The sequence below is a fragment of the Chiloscyllium punctatum genome, chromosome 36 (genome assembly GCF_047496795.1).
Source record: "Chiloscyllium punctatum isolate Juve2018m chromosome 36, sChiPun1.3, whole genome shotgun sequence".
NCBI lineage: Eukaryota > Metazoa > Chordata > Chondrichthyes > Orectolobiformes > Hemiscylliidae > Chiloscyllium > Chiloscyllium punctatum.
This window is the reverse complement of record NC_092774.1, coordinates 7,186,199-7,211,885: the sequence shown is the minus strand read 5'-3', so window position 1 is coordinate 7,211,885 and position 25,687 is coordinate 7,186,199.

Genomic DNA, 25,687 nt, shown 5'->3' with positions numbered 1-25,687 from the left:
ATTTGGACAACTGGCGTTTAAAAAAAACAGAAACAATGCTTCTATGCTTTGCGGGCAGACAGTTCTGTGTGCATCAGGTTTGAACTTGCTCATTTGACAGTGAAAGTCTGCATGCCTGTGTGACCTCTTGTAGCCCAGAAGGTCCCCTGTGTCCGTTAGAGAATTTCTTTGCATTACTGCCTGCGACTTTTGAGCAACTCTATTCTTCTCAGCTTATCGTTTTCTGTCGTCTTAAACCAGAGCTTGGTCAGAGTGTTTATGGTTCAGTGTATGTTTCTGTGACAGACCATAACTGAAAAACAAATGGAGTTCAAATATTTGCAACTGTGATATTTAAAATTAGCCGTAGACACTGAATTCTAACCGCTTGTATCGTCCTTTTAATTCTTGTTTCATTTCGATTAACTGCACGTGATACTGCTGAATGTCAGAGACCTGAAAATCAATAAAAGCTGAATTTCAGCATCAGTGTGAATTCAAGCCATTGAAGAAGAAAAGAGAGGAACCATTTATTCGAACGTTCGTTAATTCTATCTGTTATATTTATATATCTGGATAATATAACTAGATTACTTATTATCTATCCAGATTTCAAGTTGTATGTCTCTATTAAATCGCCTGTTAGCCTTCTTCCCTCCATTGAGAACAGGCCTAAGTCCCTCAGCATTTTACTATAAGACCATTGCTTCAGATCAGGCAATATCCTGGTAAATCTCTTCTGCACTTTTTCTGATGCTTTCACATCCATCCTGTAATGGGGCAACCAGATCTGAACACAATACTCCAAGTGAGGCCGCACTCGCATTTTGTACAGTTGCAGCATGACATCACGGCTCCGGAACTCAATCCCTCTACCAACAAAACATAACACATTGTATGCCTTCTTAATAGTAATATTAACCTGGGTGGCAACTTTCTTGGATGTATGTACATGGACACCAAGATCGCTCTACACATCCACACTACCAAGAATCTTTCAATCGACCTAGTATTCTGCCTTCCTTTTATTCTTGCCAAAGTGAATCACATCACATTTATCTGTTTTGAACTCCATTTGCCATCTTTCAGCCCCGTTCTGCAGTTTATTCAAGTCTCCCTGCAACCTGCAATATTCTTCTAAAATGTCTCCCACTCCACCAACTTTCTTATCACCTGCAAACTTACAAACCAATCCATCTTTGCTTGCGTCAAAGTCTTTCATAAAAATCAGAAACAGCAATGGTCCCAAAACAAATCCTTGTGGCACACCACTAATAACTGGGCTCCAGGCTGAATATTACCTATACTATCGCTACTGCCTTTCTTCAACAAAGGACAACATTTGCTATCCTCCAGTCCTCTGGTATTCAACCTGTCGATAATGGCGACTCAAAGATCAAGGCCAAAGGCCCGGCCATCACCTTACTAGCTTCCCAGAGATTTCTCTGAAAAATCCAGAGAATTTATCTACCTTCACACATACTCGAATTGATGACACCTCCTCCTTACTAATCTCAATCCTTTCAAGTCTAATACTCCGTACATCAGTCTGCAATATTCCCCTCCTCCTGAGTGAAAACACATGAGAAATATACGTTTAGCATCTCTTCCATCTCCACAGGATCCACACACAATTTCCCAATTCTGTCTTTGACACGTCTTATTTCTACCCCCGTCATCCTTTTATTCCTCACATATCTATGGAAAGCGTGAGGGCTCCCCTTCATTCTTCCAACTAAAGACTGCTCATATCCCCTCCTTGGTCTTCTGAATTCTCGCTTTGCACCTTTCCTAGCTACTCTGTTCCTCTACTGCGCCTCGACGTCACATCAGCATCCCTCTTCCACCTAACAAGCGATACAATTTCTTTAGTAAACTGCACTTACCTTACATTATCATTTCCTCCTTGCCTGACGTGGATATAACTATCAAAGAGACACAATATATATTCCTTAAATCTGCTCCACATTTCGATTATCCACATCCCCTGCGTTGTGCTGCCCCATTCTATGCCTCCTAATTCTTGCCTAGTTGCATTATACTTGTCCTCTCCCCATCGATAACTCTTTCCCTCTGTGGCATGAGCCTTTCACTTTCTATAGCTATAACTAAACTTGTCGTCACTCTCTCGAAAGTGCTCACCTATCACTAAATCAAATGCCTGGACTCGTTCATTACCAAGTGTCAGATGCAGTGTAGCGTCCACTCTTGTCGGCCCTTCCATATACTGTGTCAGGAAACCCTCCTGCGCATAAGTGGGCAAAAAGTGATCCATCCAACGTATTCGAGTTACATAATTTTCAGTTACGATTGGGGAGCTTAACGTCCGCCCACCCCCACCCCCCCGCTCCCCAATGATCACCCTGTTCCTTTCATTGCTGCCCAGAATCGATTTACCAATACCATATCCTAAACATCCCTGTAACTTTGCAGAGGCCTATAAAATCTCCCAGCAGTGTTACCACTTCTCTTCTGTTTCTCACCTGAACGCATAACCAACTCAGTAGACGAGTCCCAGTTAAATGTTCTTTCAGCCGTGGTTATGTCGTCCTTGAGTAACACAGCCTCGGCTCCCTCTCTGACACCACCTTTTCTTGCAAAGATGCAAAGCCCGGATTTTGCAACATCCTTTCCTGTCCTTGCTCTAACCATGTCTCAGTAATGGCCACAACATCGAATTCCAGGTACCTACCCATGTTGAAACTCAACTCCTTTATTCCAGATACTCCTAACGTTGAATTAGAAAGATTTCAAACCAGCTTGCTGTCTGCCAGCACACTCCTGTGACTGTGAGATCCCATCCATATCCTCCCTCATCTCACCCACCTATACTGGAACAACAACACAGGTTCCCTCCACCTGAAGTAATTTAAAACCACCGGAATAACACTAGCAATACTCCCACAATAATATTAGCACCCCTCTGGTTCAAGTGAAGACACTCCTTTTTGAAGTGGTCCCATCTTCCCAGAATGAACCCCAATTATCCATTAACCTGAAACCCTCCCTCCTGCACCATCCCTGCAGCCACTTGTTCCGCTGATATTTCTCCTGTTCTTCAGCTCACTATCTCGAGACATGGGTTACAATCCAGAGATAACAAATCTGTTTGTTCTCGTTCTCAGTTCCACGGGAACTCTCTGAAATCCTGCCTTACATACCTATCCGTCTTTTTTACCTATTTCGTTGGTACACATGTGGATGACGACTTGCGGCTGGGCACCCTCGCCCTTCGGGACCCCAAAGACAAAGGTAGAATTGAAAAGATTCCACAATATATTACCACGGAAACCAATGAACAGTGCCTTGCACTGTCTGGACTACAAAATAATCGATTGAATGATTGACACTGCAATTTTGACATCGATTGTGAGAGTGTGCAGATAGAAATATTTTCCCTAGGTCCGTAGCAGTGAAGAAAGAATGAAATGACTGATCTTATTCAGTATGCCCTCATACCAAGTAGAGTTCATTCTCTATCAAATGTAACTGGGAACGAAAGTGCCCGCTGGTTGCCTCATGGTCTCACCTTCCACAGATTGCTAAAGATTTTAAGCTGATTTCAGGTACTGTTATTTAAAAAAAGACATTTTACAATTCAACTATGCATTTCCAATACAGGGTCAGGCGTTATCGGTTTGATTTTAATATCACAGTAAGCAGGCTTCATTTCAAGTTCAATTCCAGGTGAACTTCACACTAGTCAGCTCATATAAAGCTGCCATCCTTGATCAGTATTAATAACCCATGTTCTTGTTTACCAGCAGCTCATAAAAAAAGCATTTTCAACAGGGAGGTTACTTGTTTCAAATGTGATTTTAACGCTTTTAAACTCAGGAATAATTGCTTAGTCATGTGACGACGTTGTCACTTTAACAATGTTATTTTGTCTTATAGGCATATATGTTTTAAGAGAAGTCCTAAAGGTAGAGGTGCCGAAATGTCTGGAGTGGACTTAGTACAAAAATGGCAGTGGAGCGACCTGTTCGCACAGTTCAGGTTCCTTTTTATTTTCGTTTTGTTCTAACATTGAAGAACTGCTAAAAGCGGGTTCGAAGTTTCAGCAGGTCGTTCGTGACTGGTTTTCTCTCTGGAATGTTTATGGAAACTGCTGCAGAGAGGAACGGTTTCATGCTTCAGAAGATGATACAGCCTGGCGTTTCTCTCTGAAACCTCTCCTCCCTGAATTTTGAATTTACCGTTTGTCAAGCACTGCGTTCATGGGATGATGCTGGAATTGGAAAGGCTCTTTGGTTAAGGAGGAAAAAGCGAGCACTGCGGATGCTGGAATCAAAACGTGTGACGCTGGAAAAGCACAGTCGATCAGACAGCATCCGCGGAGCAGGAGAGTCGACCTTTCGAGCATTAACTCTGACATTCATTTCTCGACCATGTCATTGATTGCTCAGCGGAATGGAGCAGATTTCAACAGACAGGATCCTTCCTTCGAAAGTGATTTCAATGCTTTTGTTAAATAATTGTTCAGTTGTGTGAAAATGCTGAGAGATTCCTAATGACTAGCTTATGCTCGGAACGTCGACTCTTCTACTCCTCAGCTTCTGCCTTACCGGTTATGCTTTTCCAGCGCCTTTTAACTCCTTAGTTAAGCTGTGGTATTGAATCATTTGGGATTTCAAGCAATTAAGTTATTCTAAATTATGTTTTCTTTTACTGATGTTTTAGCTGCAGTGTTTGAATAAATTTGGTTTTGCTTAAAGCCTAGCGGTTTGACCAGCTGCCTCACACCCCGAACATCCACTTCCCATCTGTTTTTCGAAAAACAGGAAAGGATAGCGTCTAAGTTACCTCCTTGAAATATTTTGAGGGGTGCTGGCCTGTACTATAACAGACTGAGAGTCGTCTGATATTTATTCCGCCATTCCAATTTTGGATTAGGGTTTTGGACTCAAAGGCAGTGAGATGTACGTACTAGTGTGATTTGGTCTGGTGGTGAATTCGTTTGAATGAAACAGTGCTTGGTGTAGTTAGTCACGAACAGTTCCCCCGGTGTTAAAAGTGAATTTTGGCGCTTCACAAAGGTGAACAAGGCAAACCCGCTGGAATTGGCTAAATTTGCCGTGGAGTTGAGAATGCCTTATCTCGGTATTTAAATCTGCGGGGAAAACCATTAGAACCTTTGGAAATGGCGAAAACTCCATTGAAAATGAAGCAGCTTGCGTTAGAGTATAAAGGAAAATAATGGGAACGAGAAATTCAAAAGATTCAATTCTGTTTAAAAGCGGAGGAAAGAGAAAAAGAATGAAATGTTTTTGAAGAACAAAAAGCAAAGCAGAGAGAGGAAAGGGAGAAAGACTTTCCGGTTCCTCCAAGAGAATCAAACAGTGAGAGATTCCTGAATGTTGACATAGAAGTGGATCTGAGTGTCCTTACCCACCCGTCACTGAAGTTAACCATCATGCTTATAGGAAAGTGGACGAAGTGTTGTATTTCAATGAGCAAGGCTGTTTTACATCAGATTTGTTGTGCTTTGTGAGACATTGGATACGATGTGGAACTTTTCTTTTTCACATTACCTATGGAAAAGAAATCAGTGGCATAGATGGAATGGAGCAATATTTCAACAATCTGACTCTTCGGATGGCATGTTTCTCATTTGATGTTAGGTGAGGACGACTGGTCCTGAACCCACTTGAGTTTAGAAGATTGAGAGGGAATCGATTCGAAAAATTTTGAGATGGATTGAAAGTCTGCCTGTATGGCGGGTGGGGGTAGACATTGGTATGTGGTTGAGCTCGAACATTGGATAGCCCTCTCAGAATACACAGTGTACAATTAGGACTGATAGTATTCGAGATTTCTTCACGCAGAGTGGTGAACATATCAGTGTCCTATGTGGAAAAGTTTCAACGGGATTGCTGAATTCCAGATAAATTACATCAACTGCAATCACCCGATCACCTCCTCAAAACATTCAATCTGTTTGATATGACCCATGCCATGCTAACCGTCCCTAATTACTAAGTGAAGAATAATTCTGTTCTTCTGAATATTATTAAATCGTTTCCCTGCCCTTGATGTGACACGGACTAGTCTGCAACTTCCTTGTAAATCGTAACCATACTTCGCGAATATTGGAACAACATTAGTTGTTCTCCATTCTGGCACCTGTAGCCAGAATGAAAGCAATAGTTGGATCAGTATATTTTCGTTTCCTCCCGCAACTCCCACAGCAGACTGGGATACAGCGCATCCCGACCTTGGATATCCATTCTGATTTCCCATTTGAACTAAGAGTGAACATCAATTGAGACGGTCTAGCTTTGCTTGAGGAAATATCTGTCTGGAAAACGACACCTCTCTTATTCAGTCCAGAAGAACAAGTATTGGTAGTTTATTATGTCTGCCACTTGCTTCAAAACCCTCAACTCTGCTGCCAATTACAGAAGGGATTTTAATGAATGAACAGTGTTACACATTTCTCAAATTCTGTTGTTGCAAGAAGTATTTTATGAGAATCTAGATCTTCACAGGTTAACTCTGGGACACGGTTCATAGATGATCACTTCATGGAAATGGGGGAAAATGTCACAAGGTGATAAGAGAAAAAGGAAAATTGACGGAAATTGTGCCAAAGCTACAGAATCTAATGGATACACTTAATTGTGTCTCCAGGTTCCAGCTCTTAGAACTGGGTGGCAATTTGTGCTCTGGACTCCAAACTACATTTATCATTCCCAACATTTACATACAGATTCTATTCACAAGAATATGAAAAAAGTAGCATCTGTGCAAACTCGGCATGTTCAAAATTGCAGATATTAACGCTGTACAACAGTAAAAGTAGAAATAATAATGCGAGACAATGGTGTGAGGTAGAACTATGCGTTTGGCTACCAAGAGAATGCCTGGACTTTTTCATTTGTTTCTTTAAAAAAAGGAGGAATTTCTTTTGCATTGTGCAATGTATTTGGCCACCACTCTATATCAGTGATGTGCTTTTCTGTGATAGTGTCAGTGCCTTCAATTCCTACACCTCGAATTTTCAGTGTAAATGCATTTTATTTTTTATTCATTGGGACAACAAATCTCATTTGGCGTGAAATATTCTTCCGGTCTCTCCTGGTCTAGCCTTGCTCGAGGAATTTTTTGTCTGGGAAACTATGACTCCAGTTCTGAATGTAATAAATACAGTTGATGGTGGGTGAGACTGACACCCCTTCCTGGTCATCTCTGTTGGGGTCAGTGTCTTGGACTGACTGAAAGTACCTGGAAATTAAACAGACAGCGGTTATTTGATAATCATACAAAGGAAAACAACAAAAGTTGCTAACCTTTGGCTATGTCAATAGGACAACTGGTCGTGGTCAACATTACTTTGAATCAAAATAATGTCTACTTGATTCATCGGTACTCACGGGTAGCCAGATATACAGGGTGAAAAATAACAAAAAAACAATTAGAATTCTGCCACCTACAGCTGATGATTGACATGACGTACAGGCGTGGCCTGCAGATAAGAACTATTTAGGGACACGGAGTTGCAATGAAATACTCGAAAGAATCGAGCAGATTTCCTGAGTGAATTTACTGAGATAAGTGATGGGCAGCACAGTTCTCTTATGTCACACAGTGTGTTATTTGAATACTGCAAGTTTCAAAGAGGTATCATGTAGAATTCTGTGAAAATGATGTGAATGTTGTTCACAACTTAGTTTGATAGCCATGGCATTTGTGATGCGTTTATGAGTCGGTGAAGTCGCTTAATTTCCACTGCAGCTATGAGGAAAGAAATCGATCCTTGCACCTTAATTGAGTGGGGCATGACTCGACAAAATGATTCGCCAATCCACAGGCAAATGGAAATAAAATACACTAAGAATAAACTGTCTCTGTCATTTGTTCGAATGTTTCTTGCATTCTTATCCAATGCAAACTACATTTAATATGGACCTTCAGCACGATTTCAGGCTCGGTATCATGCACAGCTGCAGTGACAGAAATTAAGCTGCAACCGAAAAAGAAATAGATATTTGGGAACTTTTTTCCAAAAAAAATCTTTTTGTTAGACTAGATTTCCTTCGGCTATTCTGACACTGGAGCTGATACTATAACATTGATCTCTCTCTATCAAAGCTGAATTCTTGCCATGCCACCACTGATTACACGAATAAACCACTTTTTTGCTATATTATTGACCTTCCACAAGGACACTACGTCGTGCCACATCTTTGTTCGTATTGAAGTAGATATCAGTTTTTGCACTCGACTATACCTGAGCTAATATTATACTCTTACAAAAACTGCATCGGTTTTCATATTACTCAACTGTTGAATTACAATGGGCTTTTCTTCAGTTATTCCTACACTGCAGCATGCCACATTTTATATCTTATTGACCATGTCTCTCTGCGCTTGATGTGACAACTTCTAATCCATGTTTTAGTAATTAATCAATATTGCTCCGTCCTTTTTTCGGATACATGTTTGCATACACCATTTGTTTCCAAATGATCAATCTCGAAATCATTCTGAAGCAGTTTGGCATAATATCTTAAATATGGAGCTGGTTAAAAGCCTGCAGCCACATTGTGGCCCGAACTGGCAATCTTTCATGTTATTTGTATTTCAAATACTTACAACAGTGTCAAAAAATCTTCACTTATCTCCATGATTATAGCACATTTGACAAGCAGATTTAAACTTATAAATGAACTGAAAACCTGCAACTCATTTAGGAGCATAATTCTGTAATGCTATTGCCGGATTCCCAGAAGGCCCAACGTTCTTTCAGGGCACAGTATCTTTATCCATAACTTGTTGTGATGTGAAGCAAATAGAATTGGCCGAGGCCATGTATTTGTGGTGGTCAGTACAACTCAAATAAACAGTACCAATCATCTGATCTTTGTCTCCTGCTATTATGTGGGAGAATAACGTGACACATACTACGAAGTTCAGCATAAGTTAGTCTCATGTTGTGTAAGGTTGTATGCTTGTGGGGACTGAAGATCGGTCTGTTCTTCCATCAATAAAAGCATGACGGATCTGCATGAAGTGGATTGCGAAATCACTTTCTGAATACTGCCAAATAACATATGCAGATACTCTGTTGATATGCCCCAGGATGAACTGAAGGTTTCTAACGAAAGCACAATTGATGTTTGATTGTTCATTTTATTAATAAATAGTGCCCGATCCAAGCAATGAGATCATTTTTAAAGTTCAAAATGGACATTTTACCACTGAATCTACAGATTCCCCAGTAGCGTGTAGCATTGTGATTGTCTCTCTACAATTGCACCACGAAATTGTGCTGGCGCAACAATGTTGAATGCTTGTGTGCAGGGATTGTGGCATGTCCTGAAACCACAGCAACGATCACTCTCGCCATGATAGAATAATGGCTGCCACTTGCCCGATCGAACTTGTCAGAAATAACCTGTTACTGAGAGCCTGAGTTGATTTTTCATTCCTCAGTCCAAAGGATTATGCTGGCAGAACTTGTTCAGGAAGCTTGTTCCATAAGAGACGCCAAGATAAATAGCAGGCAGTACATACATTGGGAATGTCATTATGGGGAATAAAGTGAGACGCATTGTGGATATTCTCAAACATTTTTGTGCTGTCATCTTTACTCAATTTTATAGTAAAGTGTTCTTTGTGACGACAGGAAACCAGAGGAGGCATGCTGAACGGACTTTTCTCGTTATGATTTAGACTTAACTTTTGAGATTTACTCAGGGGTACTATATCAACTTTAGGCCAAGAGTTTTGAATTCAAACGCATCTGCCCAGACCTGTTCCATAAGGGAGTGGAGCAGGTAACTTATATTTGTTATTTCTTCCATATACAAATGATGCATTTAACAAAAAAGTGAAGCATTCCTCCAGGACCAAGTTGCTGCTTGGATCGCACAAACTACACGATCACATAAATGACGACATAAAGTGCATAAGAAGTGCAAAACATACAAATTGCAGTGTAATACAATAATGATATTTAATAGACATTTTTCTATCAGCAATTCCAAACTGTGCAAAGAAATTTCAGATGTAAAAGAGTCCAATCAAACAGTGTAAAGGAGCCTGATTGGAAGAAACTGCTGCACACTCTGTCCTTGAGAGACCCAATGTTCTGGTATCTTCTGCCAGATGACAAGAAGGAAAAGAGTTTGAGTAAGGGATGTGTGTTGTCTTCCACAATGGCCCCAGCCTTTTGGATGCAGCGTGTGGTGTAATTTAGATTTTGTTGTCATATGTACTTGACTATTGAAATATAAACATACAATGAAAAGTGTGAAAGTCACAATCCTTTGGAGCCATTTTAGTACGCAAACATAAAGGATGAAAAAAAATCAGAAATAAAAGAAGGAGCAAAAGGAAAAACGAAACGCTTAGATTAGTCCCCTCATGAGACGTCACACCCAGAAAAGCAAAGCTACCAAGTACATTCCTCAGTCTGCACATACTCAGGTATAGCAAGACCTCGCAATTCTGATGTAGCCAGGACGCCAACGCTTCCACCGCCCGTTACATGGGGACAGGCATAGGCTGCAATCACGCCATCGCTGTTGGCATCATGTCACCATTCTTTTGCGCCATACCACCTGTATGGTTTTCCTGATACACTATCCCCAATTTATTGAGCAGTCAATTGTATTTCCACAAAGTAACTTTGAGGTCATCCAAGATAGAGTAGTGTACTGTATTCCGCTGCTCGTTATAATATGTAGACCTCTGAGTTCCAGTTCACAGTTTTGAGGAAGCAGTGCAGAACGTTGATCCAGTAAGTTTGTTTATGTTTTTGTCCTGGCTTTGACGTTTTTAGAAGTTTTCTTCGGATACTACAGAAAGGACGAGGTCCAATACAGAATCATTTCGAATTATCTATGCTTGAGATCATGATTTACACTTTGACATACGATGAACATACACAATTCTTTTACAACGCAGAAATTTTGCAATCATAAAACAATGCACGTGGCTTCAGATGTAACTAAAATGTCTCTCTAAATATGGCATAAGATTTTCTTGTCTTTGATGAGGATCGTCATTAGGGTGTTCTCGGAATAGACTACCCTGGAGTCCCATGGAGACATTAAACAGCCTTTTCGACGAGGTTCTTATTCGTATCAGCTGCTTTTCTTTGTGTCGAGATGCTCCAAACCGAATCGAAACAAAATATGCTGATTTTCTTCATCTAAGCAGCAACGCACGTCACAATAATGTTTACGAAACTAGCAGTTCATCGTTAATATGGCTGTTTGTTTCAATACCTGTAATGCAGGTGTGTAATTTCATCAATGGGCAGGGCTGTTAAATAAGTAAGTAAGAATGTAAGCTGGACTCATCTTGATCTGCTTTTGTTGATCAAAAGTACATTACGTGTAATTGTGTATACAAACTGAAACAACATTTTAATGAACTTATGTATCCACAAATCCAGATGCATTAACTCCTGTCGCTCTGCTGACATGTTCATGCTAAGTGGAGCACTATGGAGCTGCCTCTTTGGACAGATTATTGGCCAATTATGATTGCGTATCAGTGAAGACAGGCTTCACGCATCTGCTTTCAATGACCTATCCGCAGATTGAATTCAAACAATTGCATTACAGAATGACAAAATCACGTTGCACTTGGTGAGTGATCAAGCAGACAAAATAAGTTCAGTAGTGAAAAGGAGGTTGTGTCTTCCAAGACAATTTGCGTATCTCAGGCTGGTCACGAGTTGGAACGCCTGCTTTGTCCCAAAGTCCAGTTAACTTTCATGTTGGTCTCGGACGAAATGCAACTGGGGCAGTTCCATGATTTTTGGCCATTGTTTGTTGGAACAGGACATTAGCCCTTGATAAAATATCAATGCCATTTCTTCGTAAACGTCAGTCGAACAGCTGGTGCACTGATCTGTTTTTGTTTAATAAATGCAATTAACGTGAAACATCAAATATCTTAATTATTTCCCTCGAGATTTGCCAACAACTAGAAACATTAACATTTTCCAGTGAAGTGCATAATGCACTGCAGTGTGTGTTAGAAATGCACGGAATACCGAAGGGTCTGGTGTTTGCCATTTACTATCCTGTTCTTGCAGTAGTCGGAGTGCCAGGTGAAGTACATAGCTTCAGTCATAATTGCTTGAATCATGCATTAACTGCTTCAATTCTAACTTTGCTTACTAACACATCTCGAAGATATATGTTTTCTCTTTTTAATTAAGGATGTCCGCCACTTTAACTGTACAAATTGTTTCTCTTATATTGTTTCAGATTCTTAACACTGCCGATTTTCTACTTTAACTGCTGTACTTCACAAGTTCACCTTAAATTCAAGTCATTGCCTGAGATTTCTCTCCATAAATAATTTAATTTCCCACATTCACCGTGCTATTTCACCAACATAATCGTTAATTTCTTCTCATGACCTGCTGCATTTACTGCTTCAACGTTTGTGTAACAGGGGCATTTCACCATTTTCATTCATTATCCCCATTGAGCTTTATCATCTCAAGATTAAAATATTGTTCTCCTGTTTTATTCACAGTCATTCTGGGGAATTTAGGATAGTGTTATCACGTTTTGATGCAAGTATGCTGTATTGTTCGGAATATTTCGAAGGGCCAAGTGGCACAAAATTATTGCGATGGAAGTATTATCAGTGTTACTGTGGGTAAATTATTATAGCACTTCTTGCTGATGATGAACGTTATCAGCATGGAAGTGTGGGCATGATTAGATTACTTACAGTGTTGAAACAGGCCCTTCAGCCCAACAAGTCCACACCGACCTTCTGAAGAGAAACCCACCGAGACCAATTCCCCTACATTTACCCCTAACACTGCGGGAAATTTAGCATAGCCAATTCACCTAAGCGGCACATTATTGTACTGTGGGAGGAAACCAGAGCACCCGGAGGAAACCCACACAAACACAGGTAAAACACAGACAGTTTCCTGAGACGGGAATTGAACGCGGGTCTCTGGCGCTGTGAGGCAGCACTGCTATCAATATGTCGAAACTATTCATGATGAGGAGAATGTGAGACATTGCAGGCTCTCCATAGCAGAAATAAATTCTGATATGATAGAAGCATCAACAGGTATCAGTGTGTAAGGGTAGAGCTGGGCTGAGAACCTGAAGCAGGGAAAACAAGCTGAAAACGTAAACAGTGCTCTTTGAGACAAGAGAAAATAACAATAACCAATCTGGAGTACATATTTTGCTTCTATATCTGTCCACAGTTCGCCAACATATAGTGTCCTTTCAATACATTCAACGACTGGTTCAAAGGCCCCAAACTCTCAATTCTGGGAATTAATCCATCACGATTCCAGCATTTTGTTTTTAGATTAGAATCTCTGTAGTAGGGAAACAGGACCTTTGGCCGAACAAGTCCACATCGACCTTTCGAAGTGCACCAACCCACACCCGTGCCCCTACCCTATATTTACCTGTGACTAACACAGCTCATGCTGTGGGCAATTCACCTAACCTGCACATCTTTGGACTGTGGGAGGAAACCGGAGCACCTGGAGGGAAACCCACGCAGGCACGGGGAGAACGTGCAAACTCCACACAGACAGTATGTTGCGTTATTCTTAGCATTCTGTCGATATATTAGCACATTGTATTACTGACCGTGCAACAGTTACAGAATAATTTTCAAAATACTTCATTGAGTGAGAGAGTGGGAGTTTTACGGTATCCATTCAGTGAGTGTGATCTCCACTGGCTGGTCCAGTAATACTCATCTTCCTACGGTGAATTCATGCGCTTGCTTCTTGAAATGTTGGTGTAATCAACTTTAGGTCGATACAATGTCAAGGAATTGGCACAATCCCCAACAGCATTGTCGACCGACCTGAGCGTAAGTTAGAGCAATAGATGAAGAAAGTAGTTCACAGCTTCTGAAGAATAATTCGGAATGAGTCGTTAAGAGAAATGGTTTCAATCAATGAGGAATTAACAAGTATTGTCCTTTGACCACTGTTGTGATGTGTACATCACAGTCTTGCTAACATGGTGGCAATTAAATCGTGATGGAGTAATTCCCAGAATTCAGAGTTTGGGACCCTTGAACAGTCGTTGAATGTATTGAAAGGACGCTATGTGTTAGCGAACTGTGGACAGATATAGAAGCAAAATATGTACTCCAGATTGGTTATTGTTATTTTCCTTTGTCTCAAAGAGCACTGTTTACGTTTTCAGACTGTTTTCTCCGCTTCAGGTTCTCAGCCCAGCTCTGCCCTTACACACTGATAACTGTTGATGTTTCTATCATAACGTGAACTAAGGCAGAATTTATTTCTGCTACGGAGAGCCTGCAATGTCTCACATTCTGCTCATCATGAATAGCTTCGAAATATTGACACAGAACTGAAAGATTCAAACAATCAAATGGGCAATAGCAGCTTTTAAAAGGATTGACAGTATGTTTTCAAAATAGTCCTTTATAACAGCCCATGCTGGACTCATCTAGCGAGCTGGCTTTCCAAATGGTCAATCTTGGAGCAAGTTGGAATACATTACAAACTTCCGAGAGATGGTAATCTGATTGTAATTCGCGCACAGTTTGAGCAAAAAGGCATGTTCCAAGTCCAGACTTTCAAACTGAAAAAAGGACAATAATGTCATGAAGAGACTTTTCATCCATGAAATGGAACTTTAGAATAAAGGATTCATGAATAGTGATGATATAGAAGACGAGTAAGGGAATGTTTCAGAGCACAAAGATGAGAACAGATCCATCCGAATCAGAAATAAATATTCCAAGGAGACTGTCAAGTTCTGCAGCTAACTGAAAATGTTATATAGGACAAATTAGATAAATAGCATAATTTTGCAAAAAAAAAAATGGTGAATGGTCAAGAAATTGGAAGAATATGAAAGAATGGTTGAGTGTGAATAAAACTTTAATTAGACGAGAAGAATTGGATTCGGAGGAATTATTGCCCTTGTTAGTTTACATTGGCTTTTCCTGTAGTCCGCACAAATTATACTTCAGCAATAGATTTAAATTTGGAAATATTTGTGAGGATGGAAGTAAAGAAATGAAGATCCATTGAAAAAAACCCACAAATTGAGCAAATGTTTCAAAATCAACGCAAACAACAGTTCTCAAACGATCAATCAGAAGTTTTTATCGTAAGAATGTCGTAAAACAATGGTTGGAGTGATTTGCAAGATTCCTGAGATTTGGCAAATAATTTATTATCTTGATAAATAGCACAATTACGGTCTTTGTCCAAGATGTGGGGATGAAATGACTGGGAGACAATCGAGGAAATGACAGGCGACTATTCTCAACATGGCTGAATTGAAAAGTGTACGAATCCATCGTATAATTCATTGAAATAGCGCTGTTACGCATCGAGTAATATGGCAATATAAACATTTTTTTCGAAGTGAAATTCGTAATTAATTTTATTGGAATTTTACGAAATCATAACATGAGGTGTGGCTAAAGTGCAGTAGAAAGATGCATATAGATTTCCAAAATATTTCTCGTAAGTTACCAAATGAATGGTTATTGTGTTGAATAAATTATCATTGTGTAATAATTATTATGCTTGCGTGGATAGCTAAACTTGCTAACAGGAAACAAAGAGGAGGCAAAACAGATCTTGCATTAGAAAAATGCAAAGCTTGGTGTATGGCAAGGATCAGTCCTGAGGCTTCGAACGTTTGCAACATTTATGAATGCCATGCATAAAAGTAACAAGCTTATGGATGCCGAACTTAATTAATGACACAAATAGGTTTGAATGTAAGTTGTGGGGAAAGCATAAGCAGATTATAAAAGAAAAATATATCAAGTGAGTGGACAAAACAGTGATAACTGGGTAATAATTTGAAAGAAATTTGGAAGAAACAATAAAAGCTAAGCTGAGTGTGCACGTGATTAGTGCTTACAGCTTTCTGGAATGACGAGGTTGTGAGCAAAGACATCAAGTAGCTGGGGAACTGGATAGATATTACTGCTTAATTTGGCAGCGATATAATTTAAATATAGTGAAGTTATGCTTCAATTTCAAAGGCATAAATGCACCACATGCAATGTACTGTCCTCTGTATAGGTTTCCTGATTTAAGGGATGCTATAACTGATTTACAAGCAATTCAGAGAAGGTAAGATTTACCAGAAAGATTCATGGCATGACAAAACTCCACTCAAAGGTGCTTGCCATTATCAGCTGAAGAACTTGGTATTACAACTCCATGTTTTCCACTTTTCCTTCCCCAACTCAGAGAAATGCAAAGTTGCCACTCATCTCCTTCTGTTTCAGTATATGTCTTAAATTAATTGCTGATATTGACAGGACTGAATAATGTCACGGCATTTGATTAAGAAGAGCCATATTTGATCCTCAGTGAAGTGTAAACCATATTACTGTCAGCTTCCACACTCGTTGTCTTACCCACTACAAAGTTTTCTAAAAGGCTTTGGTATTATTATTTCGCTGGATCACTTAACAAATCAATGTTAATGTAGACTTGACTCAGGATTGTTCTTGTTCTCTACTAAAATCCAACAGCCTGTTCAGTATTCCTTATCCATTTACAAACGTATTTTTAAGCTGCAAGTATACTTTGAATGTGGTGACTATTGCATTTAGTGAAAAGTATAAGTATCATAGAATTATATGTTTCAAAAAGCATCCAGTTAAATGGACAATTTACTAGAAGTCAAAGAAGTAATTTTCCTGTTCTCTTTCCCTCTCTTTCTCTGACCCTTCGTGTTTTCACTGTTATAGCTAATTTGACAGTAATTACAATCCTATCTCGAAGAAAATCCGGCCTGTCTGGATGTATGCGTCTTTATCTGTTGTTCATGGCGTTGACAGATCTGCTGGTCCTGGTCACTGCTGTAATATTAAACAGAATTGCTGGGATTTACTATCAATACAGTTTCCTATCCATCACTCCAGTGTGCAGTCTCCGTACTGTGTTCACTTCCACTGCCTTTTTGAGCTCAACTTTGTTAACTGTCACTTTCACCTTTGATCGATTTGTGATGATTTCATGTCCGAAGCTGAAAATAAAATATTGCACCAAAACTGCAGCAGCACGGGTCACAGGAATCGTGTTTGCATTATGTATTATAACAAGAGCATTTTGGTACTTTGTGTATGAACCTGTGTATACAATTAACAATGTACCCTGGTTCTGCAAGCCAAAATTAACATTTTACGTGTCACCTGCATGGGCAGCATATGACTTAATTCGTAGCATTTTGAACCCTCTTCTCCCATTCATTCTGATTTTACTACTCAATGCGCTGACGGTTAGAAACATTCTTGTTGCGAATAGCGCCCGCAGGAGACTTCGGGCCCAGAATCACGGAGACAATCAGCGTGATCCAGAGATGGAAAAGAGGAGAAGATCCATTGTGCTACTCTTTGCAATTTCAGGCAGTTTCCTCTTGTTGTACTTGTTATCTTTATTTATACCAATAAAGCCAACCTTTGTTGCCCTCCAAAATTCCAAGAAATTAAGTAACCGAAGATAGTGACTGGTATGAAATAAATACAAACTTTGCCTCCTGTTAGATTCATGGAATGAATGTTTCTGTTATTTCGCGGATTTTAAAGTACTATCATACAAGTAACTGATTAAATTCCAAATGTGCCATAAATGGAGACAAAGGCTGATATTGCATGAATGAAAAAAGCAAGCACGTGCAAAGATAAACCAGTCAAGTTCCGGGGGAAGATAGACAGAAATGGTCATTTGGATTTAACGTTGAAAAGAATAAGAAAATAAAATCTGAGATATAAATGCTTTTGTACACAGGAGAGAAGGATTTTTTTAAAATTACTGAGTCTGAGAGCTCAGTAATTGAATGAAGTGGCTGTCAACTTCAATCCCGGGATAATTTAACTGGTGAATTTATTTACTGCCTGGAGTCCGAAACAGCCTTTGGCAAAATCTCCTTTACATTCAAATTCACTTGAATGTTTCCACTAAACAAACTGAAGCTGTGAGTCCGGACGGTGTTGGTACCAGAATAAATAATAGTCATTCCAAGTCCATTTACAGAAACAAATTAAAGTCATTGTTTTTCCTTCTGAATAAATATCCAAAGAATAATGGTTGAATGATAGAATATCTATGACTCATATCTGAAAACAAAACATATTCAATGAGAAAAATATCTGAGATGAGGTTATTCCAAATTCAGAATGAATCCATGTTCTGTCAATGAGGGAACTGATGGAAAGTGCTGCATCATTATTACCTATCAGGATTGTTCCCTGCTCAGTCCAGACACCAATCAGGTGCACTGTCCTGACTGCTCTGTGCAAAGGGTATTGAGTATTTCAAAGCATTGATTCTAATCCCTACCCTCAAAAGTCTTCTGACATGTCTCATCTTATGGTCTTGTGCCCCAGAATGCAATGATACTGATAGGGAGTATATTAGTTCCAATTGATCGGGCGCATTTCAATATAGGCTACGACCAGCGATCATAGAGAAGAGCCTTTTCCACTTTATTTCAGATTGATACCTATGCCTGCTGTTTTATATATTATTGTATGTGAGATTAATATCGTTTGTTTTGTCAGAATTTACTTCTCATCCCTAATTTCCTGGAGAAAATGGCAATGGTGTTCCTTCCTGATGTCATACAGTATATGTGGTACATTGTGGTTGGCGGAGGCGATGGAGACGGTGGGGCAGGGTTTGTGGTACGTTTCTAGTATTCCTGCGAAACTAATGTGGGGAGTACTTATATCGTTTTAGGTCATTATGGTAACTAACTTGGAGATAAACGTGCAGCTGGTAATATCACCTTGAAGGTCAGGGATTTAAATTGGATTAGGGCTATTTGGACTCAATAGCTTCGATGAAGTTCAGCATATCTAATTGTCTGGTCACTGGTAGTAGCGACTCCCGTGGTCCGACCTCCAGATCACATTAATTCAAATCATACTATAAAGTTTCAAATGATCCATACATCTATCATTATATAAGGTTAGCATCTGCTGTTATTGAGCAAACAATTGTTAAGAATATGCCATATTTCTAACATAAACCACTTTTCAAGTTCCGTCTTTGACTGTAGTTCACGCATAAAATGTGGTTCACGTTCTAGCTCCTTGGGCCTGCTCTTCTTCGTACCTGTGAGAATAGACTTGAGAAATCATAATCTTCAGATTCGAGATTGCCAGTGAGAGAGAACATAGAGTTTAGCATTAATATTATGCATTCATTTTTTCTCCTTTATTGCCAAACAACAGGTCGAGGCCTGGCGATTTAATCAAACACCATTGAATACCCCCACATTGGATTCCAGAAAGGTAAACTCTAAAAAGAGCTCAATAGCATTAGAGAATCATATGGCACAGTAATAGGCTATTCAGCGAATCGTGCATATGACAACCAAAAAACACGAATTTACACGAATTCCGTTTGTCTTCACCAGACCATAGCCCACTTTTGGGGGAGGTGTTGACCTAGTGGTTCGAATCTCACCACGACAGATTGTGAAATTTGAATTCAACAAAAATCAGGAAGTAAGAGTCTAAAAATGATGGTGAATACTTTGTCGATTGTGCAAGGAAAATAAAAATCAAACTGGTTTACTAATAAAATCCTCGGCACTCTTGTATAAGTTGTTCATGTACCTAGAAAGCAACAAGACTGCCAGAATCGATTCTTGAGGTAGGCCTCTCCTTCCAGGCTTCCAATCACAAAAATGGAGTTCCACCATAACCTTTTCTCTCCTATTTGCCAATTTTCGATCCATTTTGCCAACAGGTTCCTGGTTTCATGTTGTGGAAGAGGCTTCCATGTTGGAACCTTTTCAAAGGCTTCAGCAGAGTCTCGGTAAACCACTGTCCTACCTCCATCAATCAACTTCATAGCCTTTCCAAATGATACTCATTTAAATTAAGCAGACATGATATTGCACGACCAAAACAGTGTGGAGCATCCCTGATCATTCTCCACATTTCCAAATGTGGATTAATCCTCTCCCTCAGATTTTTTCAATACTTTCCCCCCGCCCCCTCACTGACCACAGGCAAACTGGTCTTTAATTATCTGCCTATCCCTGGTTCTCTGCTTCAGAAAAGGAGCCACATTAGTTATTGTCCAGTTATCCAGCACTCCTCTCGTGGCTAATTAACTATTACGTATATCAACCAATCTCTCAGCAATCTTACTTCTTGTCTCCCATAGCAGCCTGTGCTGCATCTCATCAGGCCCTGTGAATCGATGCTTCTTTGTTCTTGGGAATAAAAGTAGTATTTCCTTTCCTTATCAAATAAACGTGTTCTAGGAAGCCACCACCCCCAAGTCAAATCCTTGGTGTCTTTGTATTTCTCTTCCCCCATTGGTCTTTGACGAACACGCGTATTTTACTGGAATTTCTCTTATTCTTTATGTATCTGTACAATTCCCTGGTATCTTGTGGACACACTTTGCCCTCCCAACTTCATTTCAAGCAATCTCACACATTCTCTGTCCTTCTGTATGACCTTTCCTGTCTTTGAAAGCAAAGTAACTGATGCATACTCCCTTCTTTTTCTTTACCCAACAATTGCATGCTTTGACATCTCGGCTTCACTAAACATGTTGCCCTGACCCTTCACTCTTGAAGCAACATACTGAACCTGAACTCTCAGAGAACAAAGAGCAAAGGAAATATACAGCCTTGGAACAGTTCCTTTGACCATTCAAAGCTGAATCGATTCAAATCCACTGTTTAAACCTATCACGCAATTCCTAAGGATATGTATCCCTCTGCTCCCCAACTACTCAGGCATCTGTCCAGACGCAACTTAAATTAATTATTTTCTACCTCTGTTGGCAATGCGTTCCGGGCACCTGCCACCCACTGTATAAAATATTTGTTGCGTGTATCCACCTTAAACTTTGCACCTCTCATCTTGAACGCGTGGTCTCTCGTTATTGAATCCGTTATCCTGGGACAAAAAAAAACTTACCTCTATGCACCCTCTCTGTTCACTTCATGATTTTGTAGACATCAATCAGATCCCCAAAATCTCCATTTTTCGAAGGAAAACAATCCTAACATACTCAACCTTGCTTCATACCTTGCACATTCCATACTAGGCAACATCCTTGTAAACTTTCTCTGCACCCTCTCCAACGCTTTCGCATCCTTTTGCTAATGTGGCGACCAGAACTTCACACAGTATTTGAAATGCGGCCGAAGCAATATCTTGTACAATTTTGACATGACCTACCAGCTTTTATACTCAATACCCAGTTCTATGAAGGCAAGCATACCATATGCCTTCTTAACCACTCTATCCACCTATGCAGCCATCTGCAAGGTACAATGTACCTGAAATCCCAGATCTCTTTGCTCATAAATTTGGTTCTCCCAAGAGTCTTCCGTTTACATTGTTCTTTCCTCTAGAATTAGTCTTCCCAAAATGCAACACTTCACATTTGCATGGATTGAACTCCATCTGCCACCTCTCCATCCAACGTTCCAGTCTGTCTATATTGTCATATATTATTTGACAATCCCCTATGCTTTTTGCTTCTCACCAATATTCGTGTCATCTGCAAATTTACTGATGAGACAAACTCTGCCCTCCTCCAGATCTCATTAAAAATTATTAAAAATTCTCCCACTGGGGTGGCACAGTGCCGCAGTGGTTAGCAATGTTGCCTCACAGTGCCTGGTACCCGGATTCAATTCCAGTCTCTAGCGACTGTCTGTGTCGAGTTTATACATTCTCCCTTGTTCTATGTGGTTTGGCTCCGGGTGCTCCGGGTTCCTCCCATGATCCTAAAATGTGTCGGTTAGGTGAATTGGCCATGATACATTGTCCATAGTGTTCAGTGTATTTGTGAAGGGAAATGAGCTTGGGTGGGTCGATGTGGACCTTTTGGGACGAAGGACCTGTTTCCACTATGTCGGTAATCTAATCTAATCAAAATTAGATGTACCTGCAAGCTTGTTTTCCGCATCTACATTTGCCACATCCTATTTAATGATATTGACCTCAGCTTTCCCCAAATTTATGTATTTAATTTCTGCACTAAGCTAACCACTTTTCACAAAACATTGAAATATTTCAGAGCTATGGGCACTATCCCGATAAATGTAGCACATTGACATTTCCATCAGTTGGCCGACTTCATTCCATAGATATCAGTGTAGCTTTGCCCCACTACTAAGTACGGATAAAAGCCTTTCAACGTTCAGATGGATTCTGTGGGCAGAAAAGAATCCATGTGGTTTGGACCTGCTTTACTTTCCAATTTCCTTGACCATCAGAGTCATGACGGGAAAGGTCTTCAGCAAGATGTGTCTCGCATTTCCACGTTGATATTCAGTTTACATTTTCCACACTTCTCATTGGTTTCTCCTTTCTTTTGGTTATTATCGAATAATAACTTTTATTTTCAGAAACTAATCCTTCAATATGTGCATGGCTTTATGCGATAATGTTTCTTTCTGCAAAAATATAATGCATTCATGAGTTTTGCGGTGCAAACCATTTAACATTGCAATTATAGACGAGGCAATAACATTCAATTTGTCTTGTCACAAAATTATCGACCTTAATCTGTGTAATGCAATCGCAATATTCATAACATCGTTGTCTCAGTGTGTTATGCCCTGATGAACACACCAGGCCTTCGTTGATCCCATTTATTGCACCTCTGCACATCTCCTCTGCACTGTGACGACAGAACTGTTCCTACAGTTCACCGGTATGAAAGCTCCATTTAGTGTAAACTCACCAAATTCACCAGCAATGTTGTTGTACTTGTTCTGCTTTATCTCTGCACCAGTGTGAGTGTTTTAGGGCAACGAAATACATGGTGCTTTCAATTGAGGAGCATTAGCATAGTTAAACTAATCAGCTTAGTTCCTTTGTGCGGGTTAAAACAGAATATGCTCTACAGTTCTGGAGGTTTATAATCGTCCTCCATGTATCTTCAGTAAATACCTCAGAATTTTCCGAGAGGATTGCATGTCCCAGATTAGGGTGCTGCCAGCGTAGGTTCTCATGGAACAACAGTGCAGATTTATGTGCTTGCTGTTCCAGACAATAAATTCAGATAGATTTTATGACACTGAATCATTTTACTCATTCTTGTGTCACAATTACAAGGTGGTTCAGTAGCGAAGGAAGAAAACCACTCCCTGGAAAGCCACTCACGATTAAGAATAAAACAATTTACCAGTATATATGTTCATTATCATTGGCGGGGAATACAGAAAGCAAGTCGTATCCAGTTTATTTTTTGAAAGAAAATGCCAATTCTTTGAAATGAGTTGATCTCCTCGTCTGATATTAAAAGGTAACCAGGTTCATGCTTCATTTACAGAGGGACTGAGTGTGTTCCCTAAATTCAGTACTGAAAACATTGTCAGCAAATGACAGCTGCACACCAAGCAATGAGACCAGTAGACATTAACTTCCTCTAATTCGTGTCAGATTCTTCTCTGACATTCTTAGTGTCTCTTTACTGTGTATTTTTGTGCTGATCTCTTCTTCTCCCTGATGAGACTACCTCTTGTTGATATCGATACTCCTTCTGCCATAGAATATATGCTAATTAATGTTATGTCATAATTTCACGGCATTTAGGGAAAGAAACTGCTGTTCTCACTGGTCATGATGACATGTGATTCACGACCCACGGCCTGTGTTTTATTCTTAACTGCCGTTCTGCCTTTAAAGGACAGATAATAAATGTGAACTTTGTCACTAAAGCCGACATCCATTCAATGCTTAAAAAATAATCTTGGAAATGATTGCAGAGTTTGATGGGGTGGGCAAATATAATCACAATACCAAATTAGCTAGCAGTTGGTGGGAACGCAATTGTGGAATTTTCAGAATGATCCTGGACTGAAAGTGAAGCAATAAACGTTGTGACTAATATTTTATGTTCAATGAACCCCGAAGTCAGATTCAATCAATCCCAAATAATGCAAACTGTTTTCCATGACATCATAACCGAGATCATTAATTCATGAGTAATTCAATGCTCTGCAGTGTGAGAGGAGGCGAGAGAAACAGAGAGTTTGAGAGAAAGAGATAGAGGGAGAGAAAATTAGGCAGGGGCAGAAAGGGAGGGAGAGACAGAGAGAGACATGGAAACGAACAAGAGAGACAGGCAGAGAAAGGAAAAGAGAGAGAGAGAGAGGGATAGATTGACAGAGAGACAGCACGAGTAACTGAAAGCGTGTGAGAGGGACAGTGGTCCCTCTCCATTTTAATTTCAACAAGCGCATGATTGCAGACAGCCAATCGCTAAGTGTGAGTTCATAAGAACTCAGGCCTGGCGTGCTAACTCTGATTTCTCTCCACAGAAGCTACCAGACCTCTTAAGCTTTTCCAGCAGCTTTTGTGTTTGTCTCCCAGAACATTCTCAGCTACATTCAGAAAAAGATAGAATGGAAAATGTGTGGGCTGCGCCCACAGCCACTGACCTGCTCTCTGAACATGGTAGAGTACTTGTCAGCAGCTTGCAAGTTTCCTTACTGAGCTGGTAAATTTGTTCTCAGACGATGTGTCACCATGGTAAGTAACTCCGACGATGCATTTGTGTTCTGTCCCGCTTGATATTTATGTGTCTTGGTCTGTTGTGATTGACGGATCATTTCCGGTTCTTTTTCCAAAAGGCTGGAATATGGCGTCCAAATCAATGTGTTTGGTAATGGTGTTCCAGTGTGAATGCCAGGCCACATGGAGTACCAATAGGCGGCTTTGTACATCCTGTCCAAGAACGGATGAATTGTCCCAATCGAATTGGGCTCCTGCGTTTGGTGGCTAGTTGGTGTTCATGTAATCTGCGAGCTAATTTCCTGCCCGTCTGTTGACAGTAACGTTTGTTGCAGTTTTTAAAGGGTATTTTGCATATGACATTCCTTCTGCTGGTTGTTAGTAAGCCCACCTTTAAATTATCAGGAGCTGTTTCAGTATGGTGGTAGGTTTGTGGGCTACCATGTTGACCAGAGGCTGCAGTCCTGCTATCCTCATCTCCGAGATGTCTTTAACGTACAGCAGGGTTGCTGGAGACTCTGGCGTGTTGGGTCTTCTTGCCTAGGGGGTCTGTCGTGTAGAAACCAGCAGACTGTGCTTATTGGGTAGCTGTTATTCCTGAATACACTGCATCCGTGTTTTTTTTTTCTCGGTGTTTCGTATTCCCTGGGTGCTGCCACGTGTTATGGCTTATTTAAATAATGTCCTGATGCTGCTCCATTTGTAGGTGTTCGGAAGATTGCTTCTGTGGTTGAGTATCTGGTCAGTGTGTGGAAGTTTTTGTAAACGCTGGCCTGTGGCTTTTCAATTGCTTTTCATTCTCCTGTGATCTCCAGGAAGGGGAGTCTGTTGTTGTTCTCTTCCACTTTGATGAACTTTATACTGGTAAGGATTTTTTTTGTATGTTTGTGGGTTTCTTCTAATTTGTTACATTTCGTGATGACTAAGTTGCTATCTCGGAGACTCAAACCTTTGGCTGGATCCTGGAAAGGCCTGTTCGTTCTAATATCTGCATAACTGTTTCTGCTAAGAGTCCTGATATTGATGACCAACGATTGCTGGCATCCATACACACAGACGATGTTGGACACCAGTTTGACCAGGAAAATGCATCCATCCTGGGACAGGTTAAACAAATAAGCACATGGGTATTCCTGGAGGGCTGAAAATCAAACCATTTACAATCTCCATGAACAATCACGTCGATCTGGATACCGTTTACCACCCTATCAGAAAAAGAACAGGAAGTTATACCACCAACATC